Source organism: Ostrinia furnacalis, unplaced genomic scaffold (genome assembly GCF_004193835.3).
Source record: "Ostrinia furnacalis isolate ACB-3 unplaced genomic scaffold, ASM419383v2 OfSCF1353, whole genome shotgun sequence".
Lineage (NCBI taxonomy): Eukaryota > Metazoa > Arthropoda > Insecta > Lepidoptera > Crambidae > Ostrinia > Ostrinia furnacalis.
Genome location: NW_021131592.1, coordinates 59,239 through 75,000, shown reverse-complemented (window position 1 = coordinate 75,000; position 15,762 = coordinate 59,239).

Here is a 15,762-nt window from a genome sequence, read left to right as displayed (position 1 = left end):
TGCACCTTTTAATTTTCGTAGGTACAGCCAGACCACTGGGTTGCTTTATGTGACAGAGTTGAGCCCGCGTTAGTCTTGTAGGTATTACCACAGATAATATAATACGTATTACCTAAACTTACATTTTTCCACCCACTTTCTTACATAGGACAATGTTTTATGAGCTTTACAAGGCTTAGGTATTTTAAGTAGTTTAATATTATTGCCATGATCGTTTTATTTATCTTTCTAAAGAGAGCCACTTGGTGTTGTTTTGTGTGAAATTATCGTCCATAATAATGGCATCGTGACTATTCGTGACGACGACAATTTTAGTTGTTTGCTTAGCTTATTACTGCTGGAGGGCATTGGAGTCACATTTGCGATATCTCCTCTCGTGTCGTGACGTGATAGGGAAAACCTAAATGCACTCTATTAAAGTTTAATTAATAGTAGATAGGTGTATCAGTTATCCAGTGCTGGATTAAGACCACTTGGTGCCCTAAACAGTCTACACCTGTGGGTCTACCGAAAACAATGCCCAATTCTTTTTTTGTACTCTAAGTAGAAAGAGAAATTAGCAACGTAGTTAGGTAGGTACCTACTTCTACTGCTTCTAGATCGTATTTATTGTCAGCATAACAAACAGACAAACAAATAATATTATCTTTGTAAGTGTCGAATTTGCTGTCTCATGTTTCAAAAATAAGTTAATGTTGCTTATTTATTACATCACAAAGAAGTTAGTAGGGTGTCCACGCTGCGAGCTCTGGTTACTGTCTGTTTCAGCTTTGTTTTTATTTAATTTATTCGCATATGTAAGCACTATTTCATTTTTATAATTAGTTAACTAAACAATGAAATAATATTCTGTGCTGTGCCACAATCTGTATGCTCATAGCAGCTGCACCTGCTCACTTTTTTAAGGCAATTGCATTTTTACGTTACTCTAGTATATACAACATACTAGGCGCAGTAGTGACTATTCTTCATTACTAGCTTCGTTTCCTAAGTCTGGTGAACCTTAGAAAAAACAAAACCACCACGATGAATCTTAAAATCAGAATTTTAATAATTCTATCAAGAATTTAAGCGTCCACGTTAGAGGAGAGGATACAATGATTTTACTTAAAATAGAAATTGGCCAAGTGCGTGTCGTGCCACGCGCATTATAGGGTTCCGTAGCTGTCCGTCGTTTTTTATTTTTATTTTTATTACAGCTTTATCGGAATTTATTTGGCTATTTATTACATCACAAAGAAATTAGTAGGGTGTCCATGTTGCGAGCTCTGCTTCTTGCTTCTTACTTAAGCACTATTTAATTTGTTATAATTACTTAGTTAACTAAACAATGAAATATTATTTTGTGCCACAATCTGTATGCTCATAGCAGCTGCACCTGCTCACTTTTTTAAGGCAAACTCGCATTTTTACGTTTCTCTAGTAAAACATACTAGGCGCAGTAGTGACTATTCTTCATTACTAGCTTTGTTTCCTAGGTCTGAAGCTTGGAGAAAAAACAATACCACCCCGTGATTTATAAAATCAGAGTTTTTATTAATAGAACATCAAGAATTTGGGCGTCCACGTTAGAGGATATAATGATTTTACTTAAAAAAGGACGAATAACAAAGCTTCATGTTTTCCTTAATCATATCACACAGACAGCCCACGCTCACACTCGATGCCTACTCGTTATAAATGGTAATATAGCCAGCATCTTGCGAGTGTCGTCTAATAACAGTTGTTTTCCTCGTGCGCCGTGCGAGCCAGTGCCAGGGGCGGCTGTTGAGGAAAACTCCAAACAACCTCCGGGAAGGTGGATGCCAATATCTGTCCGCGAGGAAAATACTGACGCGTTTCGATAGGCCAAGGTCGATCAATTGGTTTTTGGAGTTCCTTATGGTGATGTGGATTTGTAATAATAATAAGTAACTAAAGCAGCAAGCAAGGGGTCAAAGCTAGCAAAATAATTTGGGTTCTGAAATAACTTTTGATTGGGGTTTCAAGATAGAAAAACAAGTTTATAACCGACCTCCACTCTAAAGACAATCTGATCATTGTTCCATCACTGTCGCTCTAAAAATATTAAATACCTAAATAAGTAGGTACCTACTAGGATAATCCGGTTTTATTGCGAAACAAAAAGTTGTAGCACCATCTCTGACGTAGGTTGCGTTTATAAGTAGGTATAGGTATAGTACACTACTGCGAGTTGGTGAAAAAATAATTATAGGTCTACCTAGTAACTTAAACTTACTGAAAGTTCATAAAAATCATACATGCTTATGTAGGTAGGTAGTAAAGAAAGTGTAAGTGTATTGGCGCGATGAATGTCATGATCCTAAGCCCCGAGTTCGATGTCCGATTACGACTAATTAAGTAGGTAGGTAGGTATCACAACTTTCTAACGCGTGCTGTAAGTCCTCTTAAATGCCAATTAGCTTGGGCTTGGTGACTGAACCACACTGAACCTTACAAATCATAATTGGCAAAAGCTAGACAATCAAAAATTATTGAGCAGGAAAACAGCGCTTAAAATAGCTATTTAGTGGGTAGGTAGGTAATTCTTCGTAATGTCTAGTTTTGGCAATTCGTGGCAATCATTAAAGAAGATAGCTACTACCTACATAATTATTGCTAAGTAAATAAAAAAAACTAAATGAGCTAAGATTCCATTTCTTGGGCTACTTACTTAATGGCAGCTTCATCCAAAAGTATATTTTTATATTTGGTAATAATTAGGTAGGTCCTACCTATTATTAATTACATAAGAGGTAGGTAACTAATTTTGATCATTTCAAAGTATCAAAATACTAAGGTACTTTCAACTTAATATTAGTGTTTATTACCAAGATATAAAGCTTTAAAAGAAACCTTCAATGGCGGACAGTCGCCGCTCAGCCCAGACCCAGTTCAATGAAACCGCGCGGGTAAGTAGTTGGGCAGGTAGCACTTCTAGAAGCCATCCAGATAATCCAGTGTATCATAGCAAACTTATAATTTCCATGCAAGGTGTCATCATGACAGGCGAGTAAGGCTGTGTTTACCCGCTACCTGCGACCACCTGTGTGAGCGCGGGGCTGTCAGCGCGGGGTGATTTACCCCTGGAATGGGGTAACAATTTTATACCGTAGCTTTAGATAAATCAAATCAAATCAAATCAAATCAAATCACTTTATTTGTAACTAACTTTATTGATAACTCATTCATTACTAGATTATAAGATATTGTTATCTCATTTTTACTGGAAAATTAAACTGAAACTTATTATTGGTTTTATAGTTTGAAAAATACGTCATCATTCCACTACGTTATCTTTAAATAACATCTAGTCGGGCCTTGTCGAGCGAGCCTTTGAAAAAAACAAAGGTCCCATTTCAAATAAATAAATCATTCGGATGAAAACATAATTCAGTTTAAATAATTCAAGTTTAAATCATTGTGTGCTAATAATTCTGCTATTTGCAATTATTTTGTGTGGTTTTCGATTCATGTGTTTCTATTATTCATTATTATTATATGAATTGTGCCTTGAACATTATTTCACGACCCCGAGACCAACTTCACAAGTATTACATACAAGTATTTAGAGAAATAGGACAGAAAAGAGGTCAAATCAATGTGTTTTAAACTTTTAGTTAGTTCAAAAATAGAACAACAAAAATGTGACATACTCGTACTTCACATAGTAATTTTGATTGTGATAATAATATAAATTCAAGATAAATACAAACAACATAGTTTAGTCTAACCAAGTTAGGACAGATTTATTCAGTGCCCCGATTACGCTATAACGTCTCCATTATAGACGCACTTCTTCGATTTCTTCGATTCTGCGATACGGATTGGTCAATCGGATTGGTAATCGGGGCCCTGGATTCAGGATGCAGATTACACCTACAATACAAAACTACCCACATGGACAAGGTGCAAAAATTCGTCTTACGCTGGGCACCCCGCGCGGCCGGCCGGCGCGCCAGCCAGTCGCCGTCCCGCGCCCGACTTGTTCGCACGCTCGTGAGCGTCATCGCGACAAGACACGTCACCAAACTTTCCCAACTTTCAACGCGTTCCGATTCCCTCTCGCAAGGAATATTGTGCTGTCCTGTTGTTCTGTGTTGTGTTGTTGATGTGGTGGATCGTGGTATGAAAATGCGGGGCGCCGGGGAGGCGTTCTGTCTTCTGCTGGTGGCCACGGTTGCCGCGGCCCAAGTCGACACGAGGCATCTATCAGGTCAGTTGAGAAAGTTCAGTTTTGAAAATGGAACGGCTCGAAAGCGACCTTTTTGCTGCCGACTTTTGGGCGACAATTGTAAAAATTGCGTTTTGATGCACTTTCAATTGGAATCGCACTTTTGCTAAAAGTAGGTAGGCCGTAGGTAAATACATTTGAAGCTCGTTAGACTCTGTTTTGTCCCAACTGATGATGATTTGTTAAAAATATATAAGAAACAAGTAAGTAGTCGACAAACTTGGCAAGTTTCGTTAAGTCAATAAGTATTGTGACCGAAATACGAAGCTAATAAGAACCGTTACCTGCTCAGTAACTTGATTCGCGGCTGCATTGAGACGGCGCGTTAACTTAGTTAAACCTACCTACTTCTGAGTGAAGTGTTAGTTTACCTTTTGAAACTGTAAATCAATCGTTGTTTGTCAAAGACTACCCACATAATGAATAATGATAAGCAGGCAGGTAGGTAGGTAGGAGCAATTTGGTAATTTTCTGAGGTGTTAAGCAAATTTGAACGCCTTATGCCCGTTTTCACCATCAATCCCTAATTTTTAAGTGACCCCCCATGGTAACATGTAACAGAAATTTTGTTTTCATATAGGTCACTTAAAATTAGGGATTGATGGTGAAATTTTGTTTTCATATAGGTCACTTAAAATTAGGGATGGAGGGCATTAGCTATACCTTTTTAACGACTTCTTTCTTATTTTATCGATAGAATGATAAGCTTTTCGAGTTTAAAGTAAGTAACGATGAATACAACAAATAAAGTAAAATTTCCTAATAACGAAAATAGATTTATTGTGAAACTAGTGTTGATTAATGTTATTAAATTGACGAATGGCTATAAAAATAAATCAGTTTGTTTCCCAATTAGTAAGACAGTAGATTTGGCTGCAAAAAATATTGATATTCGTAATGATACAATTAATTTTATTGCAAATAATAAAGAAATACGAAACAAAAAAGTCTAAACAAGTAATAATATAGAAATAGTAGACAAGATCCTGATTTAGATAAGTAGGTAGGTAGTCCTATGTTAGTTTAATGATTTTCTAGGAAACGATTTTATTTCAAAGTAGGTAACTAGGTAGGTAGGTAGCCTAACTAGTAGTGATTATAGTAGGTAGGTAGGTACCTACTTACGTGTCAGATAACAAATTAACTACATATCCTACCTATTTAATTGTATGCAATAATAAACACAAGTTATTCGTTATTGTGTTGCAATACCAATACGTGTCTGGAAAATCACGTTCGGTCTATAAAAATAGTTCATATTTTGTCACGTAGGTGGTTACTTTGCAGTGGATAATGAGAAAATCACCTTGACCAAGTAAATAACAGGTAGGTATGTCGCTTTAACTAGAACCAGTTTGTGTAAATCTAGATATTCCCTAATAAGTTGGTGCGTCAGATCGAAGTCGAACCAGTTGTCGAATTGTTGTAGGAGTGGTACAAATTAGCATTAGATATACTACATACTACCTACCTCCTACCTGATATATTATTACGTTACTAGCGGGCACCCTGTTTGTTGCGGCGCTTCTTCTCAGCACTTGCCAAATGTTGGTGTCGAAGCGCTGCATGTAGGGTAAAAAGATTATCAGACATGTAGAGACTCCTTAAGAGCAAAATATTTGACGATTTGTAAGAGCTATTAATAGTCTATACAAATAAAGAAATTTTGACTTTGACTTTGACCCGCGACCTCGTAGGTACTACGTGTGGATCCCGTTTTACCCCCTTAGGTGTTGAATTTTGCAAAACCCCGTCTTAGTGAGCACCTACGTTCTAAAAGGAACCCCCATGCAAAATTTGAGACTCCTAGCACTTGTAGTGTCTGAGATTTCGTGATGAGTGAGCGAGTCGGTGACCTTTCGCTTTTATTTAAATAGATTACTAAAGAAAATCACTATTTAGCCTAAGCTGCGGTAGATAATAACAGCAATAAGGTAGGTACGCAAATTAATAACGAAAATCAGTACTTCACGTCACTACCTTGTTTAATATACCACGCAATTTTGTATACCCATTCTTATAAGATACACTATACAAGAATGCATGGTAAATTCAGTGAACTGGTCCTGAATCGAATGTACCTACTACTGCTATTTCTATTTATTTATATTAACCGGCAGACAGTGGTGACTGAGTTTGTTGCGGCGCTTCTTCTCAGCACTTGCCAAATGTTGGTCTCGAAGCGCTGGTAGGGTAAAAAGATTATGAGACATGTAGAGGCTCCTTAAGAGCAAAATGACGATTTGTAAGAACTATTTATTAGTCTAAACAAATAAAGAAATTTTGACTTTGACTTTCAAAATTGGCTTACTAAAAAACAAATGTTAGCCACTGCTAGCTTACTGACTGAAGATGATTGAATTTGACTGGTTTATTGAGATAAACTGAATGTTAGTAAGAGATTACGTAAACTAATAGGTAAACCACAGCGTATTAATTTATTAACACACGTTTGAAAAATTCCTTAAAAGCCGCATAGGCTTATTATGTGCCTTAGGCTTCAGCCTACTCAGCCTGCTGGTAAATCCACCACTGGTAGTCAGATTTTAATAACCGATTTGGGTCAGTAAAAAGCTATTCCGTGGTTAGCCACGTAGGCAATGTCTAACTAAATACCTACCTAGATTTTTCTTACTCAGAGATTACAGACGCAAAACCCAACTAAAAATAGCCCGGCAACTTTTCTTTTTATTAGGTTCTTAAGAGAAATAATTATGTATAATTAATATTTAGTATCTACTCGTAAATAACCACAGCCGTTATTATAAACCACTGCACGTCACTAAATTGTGTTAAAATCCACTTGTCATTACGCGCTCTTCCTCAATTTAACTAAATTAACGTGGCAATATTATTATACTTTGTTAACCGCAAATTATTTATTAGTTTCCCAATTTATTTATTGTTCTGTCACGGAAACTACATAAATTACAGGTTATGTAATTTGAATTTAAATTATGAAGTAATTAGGACTAGATTCGTAAACATCTTTAATGTTACGTGTAAGCAGTCTTATAAAAAATAAAATATTTTTTTTTTGTTTAAAACTGGCCAGTGTGCAATGTTTTGAAATTCGAACGTCCATTTTCGAAGAAAAACGCGCGTAGCTCACACAGCCGGTTTATTTTTTATCTATGCCTCATGGAAATAGGTACCCTAGTAAATGTCGTATCGAAGGCTGACTGCTAGTCCATACCGGGTGTTTTGATTAATGTTTTTAACGTAATTTAATCGATTTACTTAATTTTACGCTCGAGCGAACTCGACGACGTTCAAAAGACATCAACGAGCGCTAGTTTCGAACAAAAATACAAGTTATTGTTTATGCTACGAGCCGAACGGTTGGTTATCTGTGGAATACGCAAATGTCAAGTACTACATGATTCCTAAAGTTGGAGTGAGGGGCTCATTTTAATAATTTTCAATAGCCACACTTGTGCTTGAGTCAGGCAGGCGTGGGAGTGGTTCAGTTTTAAATGTTTGATTCTTCTCTTTTAAATCAAAGTCAATCAAAATCATTAATATTTTGTTCAGTTTAGACCAATATTTTGGTACTTATGCACTCTGTTACATTCCCTCCAATACGGTCGAGTGAAGCGATGGCTGGTTCACTCGTCATGTCTGTGAACAGACGCTGCTTTCGGGGACTGGTCAATCCAAGTTATTCAAATTTATGTATGCGAGTCATTTCTACTAGTATCTTAATATGTAAGTCTAGATATTAGCACGTCACTACCTTGTTTAATATACCACGCAATCTTGTATACCCATTCTTATAAGATACACCATACAAGAATGCATGGTAAATTCAGTGAACTGCTCCTGAATCGAATGTACCTACTACTACTATTTATATTAACCGGCAGACAGTGGTGACTGAGTTTGTTGCGGCGCTTCTTCTCAGCACTTGCCAAATGTTGGTCTCGAAGCGCTGGTAGGGTAAAAAGATTATGAGACATGTAGAGGCTCCTTAAGAGCAAAATGACGATTTGTAAGAACTATTTATTAGTCTAAACAAATAAAGAAATTTTGACTTTGACTTTTTGACTCTGTCAGTAATTATTTGCTATGATATTGCTTTGATTGGTTTGGTATCGATTTAAATTGTCATTTTATTCAATTACGTCGTTAATTTTAGTAAGTTTGCTGTTCGTTTATGAATTATTTTTTTTCTGTTAACTGGGGCAAGGTACGTAATACAATAACAAGAGGTCGGATCTATTATAACTGAAAGTGTATAACAAATAATTGTTTATTGTTTGGTAATAGTTTATTGATTTGCTTTTGCAGTTTTTTTTTATTTTTACCAAACTTTCATCATCTTAGTTCAGTCTAACTCAAGTCATTATAAAAAATAAACTATCGGGAGTAAATAATCGATTTCGCACTCGATTTGTTTCGTGCACGAACTGAAGATTCGAATGCGTTAAACGTCTACAGAGCTGTAGTGTAGACAATAACAACCGTGATAGAATTAATTTCGCGATCGCTACGCTAAAAAGACGAAGCGATTATGAAATTCAATCTACCACGAATGTTACTTTGTCTACAGGCACAGAAGGCATTTTTAATAAATTCCAATTACAATAATAATTAATATTTAAAGAACCTCGTTTACGAGTTCGTGTAAGACTTGTGTTTTCGTGCGAATTGAAATTCTATTGATTCAAAATACGTCTCCTGCGCCGATCATTCGTTGGCGAGCAACGCCACGGCACGTGACGAGTATGTCAGTCGACATTGACCGGCGGAAGTCTATTGAGACGTGCATGCCCCTACAATAGGTCATTTCCGCCTACACACCACGTCTGACCAGCACACAACACATTCTCAACCTTACACCAACTACACATGGTACAAAATAGAAAAGCATTAGAGCACATCATCAGAAGCAACACTGCAAATGATTTAGAACTCTAATTGGTAAGTGATAAGGTGCAAATGTTGTGATCGAATGAGAAGTTTTTAGAAATAAATTACTTTTTGTATTCACTAGTTATTGAAGTGGAATGATATGGTAAATGCGTGAAATGGACTGGACATTTCATTCATTTACAATGTACATATTTCAGGTATCATTAAATACTTAGATTAGTCTAGGTTTTTTTGTTAACATTAACGCAACGGCTGTTCGGATTTAGATGTGATTCGGAGACTCAAAAAGTCTAAAAAAAGTTCATATTTACTTATTATCATCTATTCAACATTGTTAGTTGTATAGTCAACCCAAGAACAACATATAAACATGTTATTTATCTATTTCTCGATTGAAGGTTAAGGCTTTCTTTGATATTTGGATGTCCACAGACCAAGTACTGCTTACTGAACAATCTGAAATGAGATCATGAAAATGCTAGATCTAATTACGAATCCACCTACAAGGTGGACCGACGACATCGTAAAGGTAGCAGGGAAGCGCTGGACGCAGGCCGCTACCAATCGATCAACGTGGAAAGCATTGGGGGAGGCCTATGTTCAGCAGTGGACGTCCTATGGCTGAAATGATGATGATGATGATGAATTACGAATAAATAAGTAATTGGTATCTCAAAATATTTGAATTCTCAGAATTTAGGGGACTTATTTTTCCAATGCTTAGGCTTTCCCGAGCCAGAATCAAGTGAAAGCCCATGTTAAAACAGAACTCAAACTGTTCAGAAGATTTATTTAAAAAATGCCGTTAGAGCAGTCGTGATTTGAGATTATTAGCCAGTTTTACGGTGCACAAAAAGTCTAGTTTACAGTAAGCTTAGGACCTAACTGGACCGAGTTCTGCGGTTAAACGCGCGGAGAAAGCAGATGTTATTGTGTTTTATTTCCGAGTTTAACCTGTTCGAGGTGAAAGCGAACTGGGATTTTAACTTGATTAATACGTTGTAAACAAATGGGTTAATAACTNCGATTATAAATCAATTTGAACGATTATTTTTTTGTTGTATAGGTATTATCAAAAGGGTGGTTTCATGCGAATTTGAAGAAAATATTTCACCCCCAAGGGTGGAAAATTGGGGATGAACTTTTTTATACGCAATATTTTTAATTTTTAGTTTTTTTTTGTGTTCACGCATTTGAAGTCGGTTTTATTTTTTTAAAAAGTTAATTATAATAATATCCAATAGCCACACTTGAGTCAGACAGACATGGGAGTGGTTCAGTTTGGAATGTTTGATTCTTCTCTAAATCAAATCATTAATATTTTATTCAGTTTAGATCAATATTTTGGCTTTTGGTACTTATGCACTCTGTCAGTAATTATTTGCTATGATATTGCTTTGATTAGTTAGGAATCGATTTAAGTTGTGATTTTATTCAATTACTACGTCGTTAATTTTAGTAAGTAAGTTTGCAGTTCTTTAATGAATTTTTTTTCGAGTAGATAGTTCTTAATTGAAGACATTTCTGTTAACTGGGGCAAGGTACATAATACAATAACAAGAGGTCGGATCTATTATAACTGAAAGTGTATAACAAATAGGTAATTGTTTATTGTTTGGTAATAGTTTATTGATTTGCAGTTATTTTTTAACCAAAATTTCATCATCTTAGTTCAGTCTAACTCAAGTCATTATAAAAAATAAACTATCGGGAGTAAATAATCGATTTCGCACTCGATTTGTTTCTTGCACGAACTGAAGATTCGAATGCGTTAAACGTCTACAGAGCTGTAGACAATAACAACCGTGATAGAAATTATTTCGCGATCGCTACGAAAAAAGTCATGGCGATCATGAAATTTGACCTGCCACGAGTTACTTTGTCTACAGGCACAGAAGGCATATTTAATAAATTCCAATTATAATAATGAATGAAGAACCTCGTATACGAGTAATACGAGTAACAAAGACGTAAGACTTGTGTTTTCTTGCGTATTTAAATTCTATCGGTTCATAATACGTCTCCTGCGCCGATCATTCGTCGGCGAGCAACGCCACGGCACGTGACGAGTATACCAGTCGACATTGACCGGCGGAAGTCTATTGAGACGTGCATGCCCCTACAATAGGTCATTTCCGCCTACACACCACGTCTGACCACCACACAACACATTCTCAACCTTACTCCAACTCCACACGGTACTAAATGCAACAGCATTAGAGCACATCATCAGAAGCAACACTGCAAATGATTTGGAACTCTAATTGGGAAGTGATAAGGTGCAAATGTTGTGATCGTAAAAAGTTTTTAGAAATAAATTACTTTTTGTATTCACTAGTTATTGAAGTGGAATGATATGGTAAATGCGTGAAATGGACTGGACATTTCATTCATTTACAATGTTAATATTTCAGGTATCATAATTGAATATGTACACAATACATCTATTTAGTGTCCGATACCAATTGGTAGCATTATCGCAATGGCTGTTCGGGTTTAGATGTAATTTTGAAACTCGAAAGTTCACTGTTCATGGTTATGTCATGGATTTATCATTATCTAGATCAAATTAAAATAATATAATAATAATAATGTTTAAAGATAACTACTTAATTAACCTAAACTAAACCTAATTTAAAAAATAAAATAAAATACATGGCTTATAAATAAAAAAAATCTTTAATCCGCTGTCTTGGGGGAAGGTGCCCAGAAGGCTGGCCACATTGCCACGCTGGATGGCCAGGCTAATTCTTTGGCCAAGGTATAGGCCAGCCTTTGGATCGTAAGATGTCTCAACTAAACGTTACAAATAGTACCTATTTCAAAATATTCGACATCCAAAATTCTAATCTAGAGAAATCATTCCTTCCAATGCCTTGGCTTTTCCAAGCCATTCTCATGTTGGAGCAAATGCCTAAGCACAACTCAAACTGTTCAGAAGATTTATTTAAAAAATGCCGTTAGAGCAGTCGTGATTTGAGATTATTAGCCAGTTTTACGGTGCACAAAAAGTCTAGTTTACAGTAATCTTAGGATCTAACTGGACCGAGTTCTGCGGTTAAACGCGCGGAGAAAGCAGATGTTATTGTGTTTTATTTCCGAGTTTCAACCTGTTCGAGGTGAAAGCGAACTGGGATATTAACTTGATTAATACGTTGTAAACAAATGGGTTAATAACTGAAGTTAAAAAAGTAGTTATTAATAAGCACATTTTAGGAAGATTAAGCAGAATCCGGCCATAAAGTTACGAGATAAGATCTACGCTAAACAGACGAACTGTTTCACTGACCGTTACGGCAAGTTAATCCACATCAAATAGATTATGTGGCGACAAAATTAGAGTCTGCATTTTCTATTAGACTTCTGCCAAAAGCTATCTTAAACTAAGCCGCATTTTCAAGTAGGTAGGTATTCTATGTTTAATACTGCATGTCAGATAAACTACTAATATCTGTGATGACTTCTTCTTAACGTTTCAAAAATTTCAACTGTCTGAGAAAAAGATGATTTCTTGCTTTGATTTTGGAAGGTACCTGTCACGTTAAATTAGCCTACATGACACCCAAAAGAAAAAGGGCGAATCCGGGTCACGTTGTTTGTTAAGATAATCGCCATACTTTGTGTTGTACCCTATCATGATACTCAACCTCTTTTCAATACTTAAAAACCATTAGTCCAAGTACCATGGTCATCTCGCAGAGTTCAAGGTGACGCGAAACCAGTTCGCTAACTCGATCGCCCGTCCCTGTCGGACAGCTGCGGAGTGAAGGGGACGCAGTTTGTTTGTCTAATGGTACCAACTTTGCGCAGGCGTCGTTTGAGGCTCGTGTTATAATAAGATGGGTTTGATTGGTACCGGTCTTGTTGGTACTTGGGGAAATACTGTGTTCGTGGAATGGCTGGGTGCGAAGAGAAATATCTTTGTAGTCAGAATTAGAGAAATAACAATTCGTCGATTAGTCTTTATGATATCGGCTCTTAGAGGATCTTGAGTAAACTAAATCTTCGATATACAGGGAGTCCCAGAATGGGTGAATCAAACTGCTAGGGGAGGTAGCTCTACTAATGTACTGTCCCTAAAAAATATGAATCGCGTATTAACGAATTCATATCACATGTAGCGACCATATACTCGGAGTAGCACTATAAAATATGACATTACAGTCTAGTAAAAGTCTTAAAACAGTTTCTTTTATAGGAAGACACACATGTCAAAAAACTGGTGTCAGTCGTCTATTAAAGTCGTGAATGTTATCGGACTGATGGCCGAAGTTGTAGCCAAATCGTATTCTTTTTCCACCAGTTTACCGATCTTTTACACTGTGTTGCGAACAATTTACCATACTCCAATTTGGTAACAGCCAAAAAACAATTTCTTTGCCAAAACAGCAAAATCATCTCGCGCAATAAACCGTATCAATTTACGATGCTAATCCAACTTTCCGAAATTACTTTCAGTCTCTAACGAGCGTAATTTTAATTACATGCGTAAGATCAAAAATGTCTTCAGCATACATATTTATATGTCGTGCAGGCTTCGAAGACTTTAATTAAAGGCGCCTTGGATATATAATTTTTCAATTAAGAATGTGGCAGGCTCGAAATTAAAACTATTTTAAGAGAAGCGTCTTAGGGCTTAACTAGGGCCCGCAATTGTTTGAATGAACAAGAAAATGGCGGTTGTAATTGAAGATTGTTCTTGTTTTTATCTTTCTCGCGAGCGGCACAAACTAGAAAACAGTTGAGTTCTTTGATTACAGAGTAAAAGAGTATAAAAATGTAGTCACGAGGATATGGCTTTTAGTATCTGACATATTTTACTATGTAATTGTCTAGGAAAACCTTGTTTTATATCTGTTTATTTTGTCGTAAAATATAATGCATATTTTCCCTACCTGCATACATACAAGTACCGGAAACGCACTAACGAAAAGGTAAACCTTGTGTTAGTACGTGGTATCGATTCCAATTTACATGTAATTACATAAAATTAAATACACGAATCGTAGTAGCACATTTTTGTGTTACAATTTCTTGTGATTGTGTACTGAAATTGAAATTAATAGAGCGATTCATATACTAAATCAGGTTTATCTTATATTCTTTCGTGCCGCTCGATTCTACCCAAACTCCACTAGTTCTAATTCTTACATAAACTCGCGAGAGCGCCGCGTGCCCGACTAGCGATTACCCGCGGTTTCTCTTGCATAACGCAGGAAGCGGGCGCAACTCGCACAAAAACGACGCGCGCGCACGCGACCCGAGTGAAAACCGCTTATGAAATGCTAAGGAGTGTTTAAGTACGGGTAAGCGGCCGAAATTGATGCCTCTTCCGGGAACCGAACCGAGGCATCACTGCGGACCGCGACCACTAATAAATTAATGATGAACCGTCGCCAACAATCTCCTTCATCTGATGCTGATGATGAATGAGTGTTGAGTAGTTCGAGGTATTAAACATTGATTAAAGCACAGTACAATCTAATTTTGGAAATAATGGAGGTTTATTTTAAAGTCTACTTATCTACATCTACATTTCTACACTAATATTATAAAGAGGAAAACTTTGTTTGTTTGTTTATTTGGTTGTAATGGCTCAAAAACTACTGGACCGTTTTTAAAAATTCTTTCACCATTCGAAAGCTACATTATTCACGAGTAACATAGGCTAAATTTTATTTTGGAAAAAAATAGGGTTCCGCAAAATATGTAGATAATGTAGTCCACGCCCGCGAAGCCGTGGGCGGAAAGCTAGTAATTTATAATCAATCCTAGTATAATATAATTTTGGTGTTGTGTAGTAGTAACAAAGAGTACCTACCTTCCCTTCTATCTAAATTAATGTGGGAACAAAGTTAATTAAAGATTTTTAACTAGTACAGTACACCTATTGCTGTAGCTAAAAATAAAACACCTTGTGCCACCATAACAAACCTTCACCTTATCACGAACTTGTAGTTTAAGGCCAAAGCCTAAACCCGCATGCGCTTCCTTATCACCGCCAATGCCAGCGCCGTTACCATGCGTGTGCGCACTCAGCATACGTCGGAAGTTTTACAGTAGTCCGTTGTACATTGACGTGTTTGCGAGGTTGGTAGTTCTAGAGCGCTGAACTGGATCTCGAATGGATACTGTATTAGAGCCTCTTTTAATAAATACATACTGCTATTGCTGTACAGTCTACACTGTCACTAATTTGTAGGTGTGGTAGGGTGCATGTCCGATACACATACATAGCTAAATAGCTTTGATAAGAACTCTATTATTTGTTTACTTTATTTTTTGGAAACTGTCTTTTGCTGTCACATGTTTAGCTAAGTTTTTTTTTAGAAATTACTCGTTATTTCTTAAGAATATTATTAAATTATTGTAATGTTAGTTACATTAATACATAGTTACCTGATTACAAATATTTCAGCACTCCTGAATAGTCTCCATTATTAAAATTAGTAAAGACCCCGGGGAAACGAATTTCTAAATAATGAGCTTGTGCTAAATGATGAAATACAACGGGTTAGCCTCAACGCTCGTCTTGTGTTTTTATACATTGATGAGTATGCAGGAATGCCCGTTATGCAGCCTTGCCTAGATGCGGCGATGGTTAGCGCCGAAAGCGACAGTCGCAGGTCGTTGACCGGTGCGCATGAGTGACG